Source organism: Molothrus ater, chromosome 9, assembly GCF_012460135.2.
Source record: "Molothrus ater isolate BHLD 08-10-18 breed brown headed cowbird chromosome 9, BPBGC_Mater_1.1, whole genome shotgun sequence".
In the NCBI taxonomy this organism is placed as follows: domain Eukaryota; kingdom Metazoa; phylum Chordata; class Aves; order Passeriformes; family Icteridae; genus Molothrus; species Molothrus ater.
Window position 1 is genome coordinate 29,573,858 of NC_050486.2, and position 13,840 is coordinate 29,587,697.

Consider the following 13,840-nt stretch of genomic DNA (forward strand, 5'->3'; position numbering starts at 1 on the left):
TCGGACAGCGCCGGAGCTGCGGGTTCTTCCCCACCCCAGCGCCGAGGCTGCGGCTGTCACCTCTGCAGATGCCCAGAGTTTGTCAAGGGGCTGTTTGAGCTGGAGAATTACGGAATCACAGAATCATTGAGCTGGGAAAAGCCCTCCAAAGTCACCGAGTCCAATCAGTCACCCAGCCCAGAGCGCTGAGTGCCGCCTCCAGCCCTTCCCTGGACACCTCCGAACCTCCTTGCGCAGCCCCTTCCGAGGCCTGAGCACCCTTTCCATGGAGGAATTCCTCCTGGTGTCCAACCTGAACCAGCCCTGGCACAGTTTAAGACCACATCTTCTTGTCCTATTGCTGGTGTCAGAAAAGCCCGACCCTCACCTGGCTACAAGCTCCTGTCAGGTGTGTCTGGATCATCTTTTACAAACCCACAACCTCGTTTCCATTCTCACGCCGATGTGAGCGAGGCAGTGTAAACAAGTCACTGAAATGAGGAGATGCTCACAATCCTCCCGTCTGCACAGAAAAGAAACTGTTTTTCTCACTGCGGTTTCAAACTCTTGTCAAAGTCACAGGAAACGGCACAAGTGGAAGTAAAACGCGTAAGAAAATGATTCAGTTCAATGAAATCACTCGCCCCTGCTTCCCACACACCACACGTATCTGGCATTTTCTTGACAGAAGAGTAAATCTGCTGCTGCCTTTTGGGGGAATTGTCCTAAAAGATGAATAGGTCATTAAAAAACCCATTCTGATAAATATTTCCCCTCGTGTAACTCAGACTGAGCACACTGACACCATTTTATCAAGGCTTTCTGGCGTGTGGCAGCACCAGGTGTGAAAGGCCCCTGGCTGTTCTGAGGTGTTTATACACCTCTGCAGCTGCTCTGTCCCAGCTCATCCGCCTTGTGCCTCAGCAATCCCGAGTTTTGTCCCTTCTCTCCAGCAAATGGCCCTGGGAGCAGCCAGGAGGCAGGTGCTGCTGGCCTGGGAGTGCACATGTCCAGGTGGTTGTAACTTACAAACCGGACAAATAATCACTGATTCCATTCTTCCCCTCTGCCGAGAGGAATCCAGCCAGCCCTGTTTCCACAGCCATCAGGGAACCAGCAGGGTGGAATTTGGATGATTTTACACCACGTAAACCTTTTTCCTCAGCCACATGGCCACTGGGTCTGGATTAACCATGCACTGTGGGAAAGCACTGGAGCCTCACCCTGTTTCCATCACTTTGGTAATCTCAAGGTTAGAAAAGAGCCTGAGGCTGGAAGAAGAGAGGTTAAACAGTGCAAATCATGGAATCATGGAAGGGTCTGGATTGGAAGGGACATTAAAAATCATCTGATTTCACACCCTGCCACTTCCCACTGTCCCAGGCTGCTCCAAGCCCCATCCAACCTGGCTTTGGGCACTGCCAGGTATCCAGGGGCAGCCACAGCTGCTCTGGGCACCAGTGCCAGAGCCTCACCTCCCTCCTAGGGAAGGATTTTCCCTTAACTATTGCACTTTTATCTTCTTTTTCTGCTTTCGTCAGGGTTGGATGAAATGCATAGAGATGGTGTTTCATGTTCAGGCTCAGATGTTTATTAATTCTATATTGTAGTCTTATAAGTTGTGAATTCTACAGCAATTCACTGTCAAGCTACAAAATGGCCTCATATTTATCTTTATAAGGTCTTTTAAGGAAAAACTATCTAATAAAGAAATGACACTTAAATTATTTTTACTTTTAACCTAATAACTAACCACTCATGTTCTGCAATGTGGATTTTTCTATCTAATGAGAAAATACCACCTACACTCATGAAGGAGAAGGTGAAGAAGAAGGACCAGCCACCACCCTAAAACTCCCCTCTTGCCTTATATATATTACTATATTCTAAAACTTTAAACTCTAAGTTTGCCACCATGTGATGTTACACACTTCTGTTCAAACTCCACCCCCACAATCCCAGTTCTGTCATTTAATTTTGGAAGCTTTCTCCACTGCCTCAGTGTTCTTTTGGGGGTCAGTGCCTGGCAGCACAGAAAGTCTGAAATTCTCAGTATCCAGGGCTCCAACACCTAACATCTAAGATATGTATGGATGTACCATGGTTCCAGGCCTGACCTCTTCTTGTTCCCTTTTCCCTACATTTTACCTGCAGGAGCTGCTTCCACCAATTCTCTTTCCTTCTCACCAGCCCTTCCCATGGCTTTGCCTCGATAAGGATAAAATCATTTTTCCTGGTGGGTTTTCATGCTGAAAACCACCCCAGATCTGCATTATTTATGCCTTACAGGCAGGACTTGTTTCTCAGCACAGCAACTGATGCTGCAAAGGTCCTTAAACCCTGAGCTGCCCAGCCCAGCCAAGGCTGTGACCCAGGATTGCATAAGGGGCTTAGCCTGGGGCTGCTCGTGGAGGAGAGCAGCTTTACCTCTGCTCCACCTAAATCCGTGCCCACAGCCCGGGATCATGTCCAGGAATGACCCAGGCTGCCAAAGGCCACGTCCTTCAGCCAGAATTAAAATCACAGACACCTCACTTAAAAAAAAAAAAAACAGGGGCTGAGCTGCTCTGGCACTTGGATTTCACTGAAATTGTGTGTTCAGTCTCCCAGTCCTGTCTGCTACGTCAGCTTTTCCTTCTTTTCCTTGATTTTGGGACACTGCTGGTTGTTCTGTGACATGAAACTGGGATGAAATCAATGTACTTTTAAAAATTCCTCCAAGAACTATGTTAATAACGGGGGGGCATTTCCAGCCTATACCCAAAATTGTCTGTGTTTACCACAACATTCCAGCCTATAGGAAGGATGCAATTTTGTATTAAAACTCTTAAAGTAGTTTTCTCTAAGGAATTAATCATCTGTAATTGTGGCTTTGTTTCTTGCTTAGAAAGAGAATAGGCTGGCGAAGAGCTGCAGAAAAGTAAATAAAGAAAAACAAACCTTTTTTTCCCCTCTATGTACTGGGGTGCAGTGACACATCTGAAGAATTCTCTTGGATCTTTCATCCTTCTTTATTTTGCAAATTCCAGGATGCACTGATATTCTCCACCAAAAAAATAAGAGGCAAAATACAGAAGATGAGATCTGACTGTCTTGGTATTTGTGATTTAAAAATCAAGCTAAATGCCAACAAATTTCCTCTTGTATCCTTCTTTAAAGAGGGATAGGGATGGATGCATGGATTATCCCCTCCTTGTCCACTCTGCAGTTTGATTTCAAGCTTCACCTTTCCCTCTGAAATGGGATATTTCCACTTCACCTTAAAGAGTTTAAATGTTTTAAAAGCTTTTTTTTAAAAATGTATTTCAAACTACACTATGGGGCATACGGTAAAGTGCTTTAAATCACTGATGGCATCAGTTTGGGATTGACAGGACTTTTATATAAAGGTGATTTAACATCTCTAAGTGTTCCAGATTGTCATTGATTTGTTCCTGGCAGTAACTCTGGGGCCTGGTTCTCCTCACTCGGATCAGCAAAATTCAGGAGGATGCAATGAAGTCAGAGATGAGTAAAAGGAGATGTAAAATTCCCCAACCTGTAGTAGGATTTGAAAGCGTTCTGAGAACAACTCTGTGTCCTCACAGGCTTCTGCAGAGCGCTGTGGAAATTAAAAATCATTTTATGAATTATATTTTTGGTTTTCCCCATGGCAGGATGCAGGGCCAGGAGGAGCGGGAGGAGGGGGTCACCCAACCAAACCCTGGATGCTCCAAAATCCAAAGCACCCCTTCAGCTGGGTTTGTGGGTACCCCTGCACCCCATCCCCACAGAACACCTCAGAGCCCGTGGGGGCCCCTGCCTGCCCGTGGGGTGTATAAATAGACAGCCAAGGGCACAAGTTCTTTACATCTGATCTGTTGCTGAATTTATCTTCAGCTTCCTGTGCTCACGGAACATGCGTGAAACCCCGCTGCTGACACGGTTTTCAGAGAGCTCTGCTTGGAAAAGCAAGCCAGAGCATTTATTTTGAGACGCGGGGAAGGTGTGAATTGCTTCCGAGTAATTAACTACTCCTAAACATGGCGTGCCACCCTTCTTTTTACAGCTATAATCTCATTTTGGGGAAGGAGAGCTACTTCACGTCTGTGGTCCAGGGGCACTCGGCAGAACAGAGATGAGATGTTGTGCCCTGGTTCCCCGGTGCCCCGGCCGGGCTGCAGGGGGATTTCCTGGGCAGGCTGCAGCCAGTGCCAGAGCCGTGGGCGGGAGGTGCAACAGGAGCTCAATTCCCGACTTTCCTGCCCGGGGGGATGGGTTCACTCGCTTTGCTCCCAGCTGGGGAGTGTGAAGGTGCTGCTGCCGTGTCCCAGCCCTGCAGCAGGCGTGTTCGTGTCGCTGCTTGCCTTCACTGTCTGTTTTTCCCCGTTGCCATCTCTCTGGTTCTTCATTGTTCTTATACCAAACCAAACCAACAGTTTTATTTTCATTTCCCCCCCCAGATTTCTCTGCTGAAAAATATCCCTTCTGCTGCCTTGCTGGGAAGCAGAAACTGGGTTTGTGTAGAGCTCGGAGCAGCTGCAGAGGAGGAAGATGGTGATGGTGGCCAGCTCCAAACCCTGCTTCTGGCTCCCCCTCCCCTGAACTCATTCCACCAGCACGTTTCTATTGTGCTTCAAGCAGATGAATAAAATACATCAAGACAAATCAATAGTGCCCAGAAGCTCAAATGCATTTTCTTGATCTCATCCACTTCCCAGCACAGCCCTTTCCAGAAGGATGAGCTTGCTGCTGGCACAGCTCACAGGTACCCACTTGCTGCCTGGCTGCCTGCCAGCCACACCACTGGAGCTAGACAGTGCTGCTCTCATAGACTGGCTCCACATCCACAGGGATATTTATGGATATATATGGATATTTTTTTTTTTTTTTTCTGGGAGAGATATATATATCCCAGAAAAAGTTGTGTGTGCAACAGCTGGGTTTTATAAGGGCAAGTTTGGAAGTGGAATGTGCTGGTGGGGAGGCACAAAGCACAGCAGTGACCTCAACCTGAGCAATAATTAAATATTTTCAGATGGGAAATGTCACGTTTGTCACCAAAATGATCCAATATTGATCATGTCCCTCTCTGTCCACACACCTCAGAATTTGTGTACCTGGTTGAGGCATTTCTCAGGTCGTGCCCAGCACTGTCCAGGTTCCCTGTCCCATTCAGGGGGACACACATGACACAGAACACGTAGTATTTCTAAAATCTTTAGTGCCTGGACAAATTCCAAAGCTCACTCTGTTACTGTTGTTTTCCTCATGTGCACTTTTGGAAATGACAATTCCTCACTCTGGGTTAAAAAGCAGCATTTTGAGGTGGGGTTTACCATATTCCCCCTTCCTCTGTCATAAAGAGATTGGGAATTAAGGTTGTGTTTCTAGGAAGGGTGTTGTTCATAATGGCCCAGAGAGTTCAGAAATCTAGGCAGGACAGCAAACAAACTCCAGATCTGGAGGAAAGTGGAGTATTTTCCCATTAAGGATGAGCTGAGTGCCCCAGTCCAGCTGTGCTCGTTGAATGGAGACAGCAAGACCAAGTGGCTGCTGTGGGAAGGGGAAAAAGAGAGTGTCAGGGATCTTAGAGAAATGTGATGTTCTGGCTGGTCTCTGTCACCCTGGGTGGCCTTTAAATGGCACAGTCCACACTAAGAGAGTTGTCACAGTGAACGTGAATATGGGTTTCTAACCTACTGAGAACATCCAGATTGCAACACAAAATCTGGTGGAAATGGCTGAAGTTACCATTCCAGTCTATGAAAGCTATGGAGGTGAGGAGCAGTGCAGGAATTTTCTCCCATCTCTCTCTGTTTTCCTCATTTCCTCTTGTATTTCAGGCAGCTGTTTTAAAAGACTGTGACTTTAACTTAGCTGAGTTCAAGAGGTGAAGAAGGGAGAAGTCCACAGTCTAAGAAGGAATTCAACAAACCCTGTACCTCTGATAATTTTCAGATAAAACTGCCGTGAGTTTTCCTTTAATGGGGTTGCACACAACTGCAGAAGCTTGGCACATTTACATCCAAAATTAATTAGGCTTCATTAGCAATAAGCCTGTGGAAATTTTCATTTCCAGAGTGCCCTGGATCCATTTCAAACCAGGATGCAGGAGATGTGGATGTTCTGCACAGGGAGGAGATTTTGCCCAACCATGTGACGTTTTTATCACTCTGGGAATGTGAGCACACAGAACACACCAAACCAGGCACATCCTCGTGGAGCTTCTCAAGTTGTGATTTGTGTCCATCTCATCCAGCACAGCCTGTGCTTCCGTGGGAGAGGGATTGACTCCTCCTCATCCACTTCCCTCTGGAAGATTCTGCTCCAACACTGACACCTTTTTGTGTGTTATCATAAAATCATGCTGTATTTAAAATAAGCAGGAGGTGAGACTCCCATCATGTAAAACAGCTCTCCCTGTTCCAATTAAACCACTGATTCCCACTGACCCCCCCTGCTCCTCTACCAGCCCTTTCTCCAGGGCTCTTTGCCACCACCAGACCAAACCTGCCTGTGCTGGTGCTGCCCTTGTGTGTGCAGCCCTCGACTCATGGCCTTGGACTTCCCACCATCCTCAGCCCCAGGCTGGTGCAGGCAGCAGGGGTGAGACCCATGGATGGGTCCTGGCTGCTGGCATGGGGTCCACAGCTCCACTGTCCATCCACCAACACTTCCAGCAGGAATCATTTGCTCTCTGCCAGTCTTATTTTTAGGCAGGAGGAATCTGAGGCTTGTGCAAATGTTTAAACACACGTCTCTGCTGAATTATTCAGTGTGCTCTGCCTGCTGCTGGAGTTCATTCAAAGGGAGGGCAGTCAACAGGGCTCTGACATTCACCGTGGAGAGGGGGTGCCAGAGGGAGCACCAACAACTCCCTGCCCCCCTGCCCTCTCCAGCCCTCCTGCCCCAGCTCTGGGCTCCCCTAGCACCGCTGTCCAGCACCTAATCTGAGCAAATCTGCCTTAATTGAAGGTGGCCCTGTGTGGCACAGAGCTGGGGACTGCTGTGTCCTGAGCTGTGAGTGAGGCTGCAGTGTCTGACTTAAGGAGGTCCAAGGTAAAACCTGAGCAGCCTCGTATTTTTCTCCATTTTCTGCTCTGGTTGAAAGAGGCTTTTTCCAGGGGCAGATGCACATCCCTGTCCATCACAAACCCCAAAGTGCAGCTCTCAGCCTCTTGCAGTCAAAGGGGAACTGGAGATTTAAATTCTAATTTCACCTATAAACTGAAGCACAGCTGGGAGCCAGAGCCCTTTAGAGTAGAGGGGTCTTTCCTCTGGTTCCACCATTCCCAGAAAAATTAGAACATCTGCCCAGCATCAATTAAAGACCTTGTAAAAGAGTATATTAATCCACATGTGGGTCTGTGCACCTCTCCTGCTCCTGTGAAATGTTATGAAGAGCAAATTATGTACCAAACTCTGCAATCTTGGCTTGCTCATCTGCCCAAATGCAGCAATTACAGCAGTAACTGACTCTGCACCACACTGGAACACTCAGCTCCTGCTGAGTACTTTTGTCCCTGATCAGCCATCACATAAAGTCACAGTTTCCATTGGTGAATCAAGCTAATGACAAAATGCAGGGTTTACATATAATCCAACAACTCAGCAAGCAGCTGTTTCCAAAATGTGAGATACAGGCAGAAATACCCTCTGGAGAAAGGAGAAGGGATTGTGTCACCCTCTGTTCACACACTGCTCCTGGGCACTGCTTTTCCCAGTTCCAGGGGAACACAGGACAGTACAGAGAGACTTCAGCAGAGTTCATTCCTCATTGTCCAGCATCTCCAGGCTCACACTGAGGATTTCCTTAATCAGACATAAACTCAAGTTGCTTTCTGGTACATCTAATATTTGCATGGGGACATTGCAAGTAGGCAGCTTGGTTTGTAAAGATGTTTAATCACGAAGGTCTGGGTTGGAGTTCAAGTTCAAGTGTCTGCACTAAGCTGGAGAAGATCTAAATAAGCAGCAATTGAAACAGTCTGACTCATACAGGGCACTGCTGGACTTTGAAATGGCTGAGTGCTTAAAGCTCTGTTGGGAAGGATTCTTCTTATTTCAGTCCAACAGCAACAGAAGGTACATTTGGGGGGAAAAAAAAGGCATTTTGGGGAAAGGTAACATCTTCACCTGGTTTCAAGGGCTGCAGACAGTGGATGCCTTTAATCCTGCTGCTGACAGAAGGGCCAGACTGCTCCGAGTAGCAGCTCCCACCCTTAAAAGGCTGAGCTGAGGCTGGGAGCCAGGAGCAGAGCAGCCATTCCAGTCTGCAGCCTCACAGCCCCGAGGAGACATCCCAGGAGCAGAAGTGCTCCTCTCCCCACGTGGAGCGTGGGTGGGAAGGCAGCAGAGTCCAGACAGGCAAAGGGACATTCCTGATGCAAGAGCCTGAGAACTGCTGGGTGAGAACAGACCCATCTGGAATGGCAGCTGAGGCATAGCACCAGGAACTGCCCTGCCTTGGGATCAGTCCCAGGAATCACAGAGAGAGAGAGCATGGACCTTGTTTCTGCACCACTGGATGCAGGTTGTTTATGTCTTGCTTCAACACGTTGGTAGGAGGAAGTGCTCCAGTGGCAAAAGAGACCCTGAGAGTTGCATTGTTCATGTGCAGCAATGTCTGGGCAGCAAACCCACCAGCCTGTGCCATTCCCATATCAGGAGGAAGCTACAGGAAAAAGAGATGGGCTCTCTGCCCACTGTGCTAGAGAGGGAGATAAATTCCAGTAAATGTGGCTGGAGAGGTGCTGCTCTGAGGCACAGGCAGTGCTTCAGTTCCTGTGCCACGGCAGAGCTGAGGCTGTGCTTGTTGTGACAGGAAATGAGAGGCACCAGTCACTGGGGCGGGCTCTGTGCCTGTTCAGCAGCCCCACAGGAGTGTCCCACACACAGCTCTGCTGCACATCCCTAAAAACGGCACAGGTTGGTCTTTAACCTCAAACCTGAGCCATGGCTAGGCAGGTGAGCAACTGCACTCCTTGGATCTGATCCAAAACAAACCTTGGATCTGCCTCTGAGCACTCATCTTGCTTTCTGTGGGCAGGAAAGAACTTGATGGTTTCTACAGGGAGTCACCAGGCTGACTGCTCCTATCAGGGAGCACCTGGAGCTGTCCCTGGGGCAGCACCATGAGCACCTGGCTGGATGCACCTGCCTTTCTGCCAGGAGAGGGATTGCACATTGCCTGAGCACCTGCTGGATCCTGAAATGGGGAAAAACAGAGCCCTGGGCAGCTTTCAGATGCTCCCATGGCCAGGATCCCCCAGGTGCTCCTCTCTCCTGTCCCTCCTGGAATGATGGTGGCACAGGAAGGAGCAGCACAGCAGCGCTGCTGTGGGACAGCCAGTACAGAGATGATGAGCACTGCTCCTTTTTGGGATAAGCACATTCCTGATCAAGAGGTGCCTGAAACCTTTGGAAAGTGGAAGCTGGGGGTTGACTCTGCTCAGATTTTAATTCAGAATTTAAACTCTTGGTAGCAGGATGTCTTTTTTATTGTTTGCAGTTTCTGGTGAGACAGAGGCCTCCTCCAGAAGCAGCCTCGAGCCTCTGTCCCAGCACCAGTAAGAATTTCCCCCCTTTAAGTGACACAGGCTGGCAAAATGTTCCATTGTGGCTGCACAGCCCTGACCCCGCCAGGCTGGCCCCAAAAACTTCCAGTGAGCAGCAGGGAAATGAAAAACCATCTTTTTATCATCTTGGGGTTAATCCCTGTCTTCTCCCCCGAGCAGCAGGGAAGCACAGGGCAAAGCCCTGCTGGACAAGAATGATCCAGCTCAGAAAGAAGAATTTCTAAACACCACTGGGTCAATGACCACGCCGAATGTCAGGATGGAGAGCAAACAGTGACCTCTGGAAAGTGCTGCATCAGCCTCGGCATCCTGAATGCCACCAGCTCCTCGGGGAAGGGCAGCAATCTGGGAAACGGGCACTGCACGGACATTTCTGCAGCTCTCCAGTTACTTTATGCAAAAATCTTGGGATTTCACAGTCCCACCACAAGCCGGCCCGCGGGGCCCCTCTGCTGTCGTGTCCCAGCACTGCAGAGTTAACTCACACGGCACAAAGATCAGCACTGGCTCCCTGAAAAACACCTCATTTCCAGGGATTTTGATGACACCGCTGCAAAAATGACCCAGGAAATTCAGTCTCCCACTCACAGAGCAGAGAAGCCCCGAGGAAACCCTGCAAGGGGCTGTCCCCGATCCACCAGTAACTCACGGCTGGGAAGAACCCAATTCCCACCACCAATTTCCACCTAGAGACCTCTGAGTTACAGTAACCAGCAAGACTGCTGTATCCTAACAAAAAATATTAAAAAGTATCTTAAAAGGGCTTCATTTTCTCTATTGCTACAGAATAACTTGTTCTGTTACCAAGTAACCCCACCGAGGGGCCTCTCTGTTATTTAATATCCACCAGGCCGCACAGGACCCTGCTTTGGGAACCACTCCTGACCACTTCCAAAGCAGCACAGCGTTTCTGGAAGCCCTCCCCAGAGGAACCAGCCAATACCGAGGCAGAGTGTGTAATATTTTATTGAAACAAACGAGACCTTTATGCCAAGGGCTCCAGGTGAAACGAGCACACTCCAGTGGAGCAGGACGCCGTGCGTGGGGGCTTTGGTGGCCCCAGGGTGCCGTGAAGCTCAGATGGCTGCCATCCTTCAGTTATCACAGTACTGTACCTTTACAAGAGACAGCATCAGCACTGTGATAACTGAGCCAGGGCAGCCTGGCAGTCATTGGCCCCTCCGTGGCACTGCCGAGTCCTCGGTGTCCTCCTCCCTCAGTGTCCCAAAAACCCCGGGTCACCCCACAGGTGAAAGCCTCAGGAGCCTTAACACAAGTGGCTTTGCAGCTGAGGTTCACTCCAGGAAATCATCCACATAATTAGTGTTAAATCTTAATGACCACGGCGGCTTCCGAGTGGTTTTAAGCAGCAGCTCCTTGTGGGCAAATCCACCCACGCTGGCTTTAATGGAGAGAGAGTAACCCCCCTGCTCCAAGGGACAGCCCTTCCTCCCCCTTAAATCCAGGCAGCCAGCAGCACTTGGCTCATGCTGCCGAGTGCTGGGTGTCAGGGAGCAGTGGGGACAGTGGCAGGCAGCCAGGAGAGCTGCTGGAGCCACTCTGGGACAGCGGCATCACGGCGGGCACGGCCCCCACGGCGGCACCAGCCCCAAGGGTGGCACCGGCACCGTGCCCTGAGCCCGCCAGGCTCCTGCTGCCTGCTCTTCCAGCCATTCCTGGATTGCCCAGCCCAGCCCACAGCCTCACTGGGCTCCTCTGGAGCCTGGCACGTGTGTGTGTGTGTGTGTGTGCACAGGCAGCACGGCTGATCCTGCCGTGCCCTCCCAGAGGAGCAGCTCCCAGGGCCGGCTGTGCCCACAGGGACTGCAGGGAGCAGCCTCCAGGTGCCTGAGCTGGCATTTTCAGGTCATCAAATCCACATAAAAACATTTGGAATGCACAATCCCACTAATTGGTTAAATTGCAAGCTTCCATCAACCTATATTTACTCCCCCCCCCGTTGTTTTTTTTCACTTCCTTAAAAACAGGTACTGCTGAAAAGATCATGGAACTATTCCTCCACCCACCACTTTGTTGTGTATTTCTACAACTTTACCCTCTCTTGGCTTTTTTTTTTTCTTTCCTAAAACCAGGCATTCCTGAAAACATCACAAAATTATTTCTACCACCCCCACGTTGCCTGAGGGAATTGGATACATCCAGTTCTGAAATGAGTTTAAAAAAACACAAGGGTTTCATGCTGCCAGAGTTAATGTGTTACTAAGTTTCCAATAAAAGTCCATTTATGATGTTGATGGAGCAGCACAAGAAGCTTCCATGTTTCCACCAGCAGGAAGCAGAAACTCCAAAAATTGTTTGGTTTTTTTTTTTTTTTTTAACACTCTAAATAACTCACCTGGCAAAGAGAGGGTGCTGAGATGTCCCAGAGGCTGTTTTTAAGAGAGAAACACAAAACACTGGGCTGGATCCAGCCATGAAAACGCTGCCTTACAAGTTTGCAACTCCAGAGGGCAACGGAGAGGCAAACGTGGAATATCGGAGCAGCAGCACGCAGGGAAGAAAAAAAAAACATTTGCACATTTTAAAACAAACTCCAAACATACATTACATAAAAGGGGGACAGTCAACAGATTATGCAATGCTGACGTCAGGCAGCACAGATGACTTCAGCATGCATCCCCAAATTTGCAGATTTGCCACAGTTTAGGGATTAATCATTAAGGAATTGGCTGTTGCTAGGAAAGCACAACAAAAACTTGCTAAAAATATTAATGGATTCTGTCCGTGCAAAGGTGGGTTTTGAAAAGGAAAGGAGCTGCATGAGCAACGAGCCCTTGGCTCTCACTCCCAGGTGTTCTCACACCACCATTGGTATTCCAGGCGAGGAATTCTACTAATTTCAGCATGGCTTAAGTGTGGGATTGGGAATTCTACATCTCACAGGCTGAGGTGATGAGAGAAGAATCGCTGCTTTGCAATTCAAGCATGCTTTGATCACTCTATCAGGATTTTACTGCTCCAGCAGTTCCTTATCAGGGGTTTTAAAGGGAGAGGGGGAACAATTCCTCCCCAGCACCCTCTGCAACAGCAACTCCTGGAGTCACACCCATATTCCAAGGGCTGATGCCATTTTCTCTGGAGGACCCAGCTCTTCTCCCAGTTCAAATACATCTTGCTGTCTTACATCTCACACACACACACAGATTTTTGCTTTGCTTCAGCCAGACTAAAGCTACACAGACCTGATGCAGAAAGCTCAAGCAGGTTCTCCATTTATCTGGAAAAAATCACCTTTTTTATAACAAACCCCACATTAGTTTTGGAGTCCGGCACACATTTTTGTTCTTATTATTGCTAAGGCAAATTTCCATACACTTTTTAAAAAAAACCCTCCAGTTTCCAGTGTTTGCTGCCAGTTCTCACCTTTGAAACCCGTTTAAGTCGGCCTGGTTGGTTTTTAAACTCCAGTTCCACCTCCTGCCCCTTTGGGGCTGGTAATATTTTTGCAATTGTTTCATAGGAACCAAAATTCCTTCGGCATCCCAGCGATGGGGCTGGGGACATTCCCTGCCCACAGCCCCGGGGCTGGTCCCTCCCCACCCCTACGCACGGGCCGAGGATCTCCGAGCGCTGCGAGCTGCTCTCACCCTGCGCGGGCTCGTGAGGTGCCTGAGGGGAACAAACCGCATCTCCATCTTCCCCGGCGCGCTTTGAGCACGAATCCCGGCGAGCCTGAGGAGGGAAGAAAACAAACACCTGGTGACGGGGATCCAGCGGCGTGCGGGCGGTGACACGGCCGGCGGCGGGCACGGGGGCGCTGAGGGGCGGCGGGGCCCGGGCCGCCACCGCCGCTCCCTCCCAACTTCGCTGCCAGGGCGCTGCCCGAGCTTACCTGGAGCGGGGAGGGAGAAAGCCGGGCAGCAGCCGCGGGACGGGACGGGATGGGACGGGACGGGAGAGGACGGGGAGCCCCCATGCCGCGGAGCGCCCCCCGCCCCGCTCGCCCCTCAGCGGCGCCGGGACCCGCCCGGGGCAGGGGGGGGCGGCGGCCCCGCCCGCGCAGCCCCCGAAAATGCGAGTGCGCCACGGGGCAGCGCCGCGCCCGGCGCCGCCGGCCCCGCGCCCCCCGCCGCCGGCCGCCCACCCCGCGGTGCCCGGGGCCGCGCCGGGCCGGACCCACCTGCGGGCGCGGCGGGGCCGGGGCGCGACATGACGCAGCACGGGCGGGCGGGCGGCGTGAGCGCCGCCATCTTGCCGTGTTTATGGCAGCGCCGCGCGCCCACGTGACCCGCGCCCGCTTCCGGGGGCGGCGCGGGGGCGCGCGCGGGCGGGGGGGGGGG

The 13,840-nt window shown here is 50.5% G+C and overlaps 1 long non-coding RNA gene across 1 annotated transcript; it reads right to left on the reverse strand.

Annotated features, from left to right (window-relative positions):
- Window positions 1–10,487: 10,487 nt before the first annotated feature.
- On the reverse strand, window positions 10,488–13,773 carry LOC118689268 (uncharacterized). Its single transcript, XR_004980588.1, has 2 exons — window positions 13,681–13,773; window positions 10,488–13,232 (listed from the first exon to the last, which is right to left on the reverse strand). It is a non-coding gene; the product is annotated as an uncharacterized LOC118689268 (long non-coding RNA).
- Window positions 13,774–13,840: the final 67 nt, after the last annotated feature.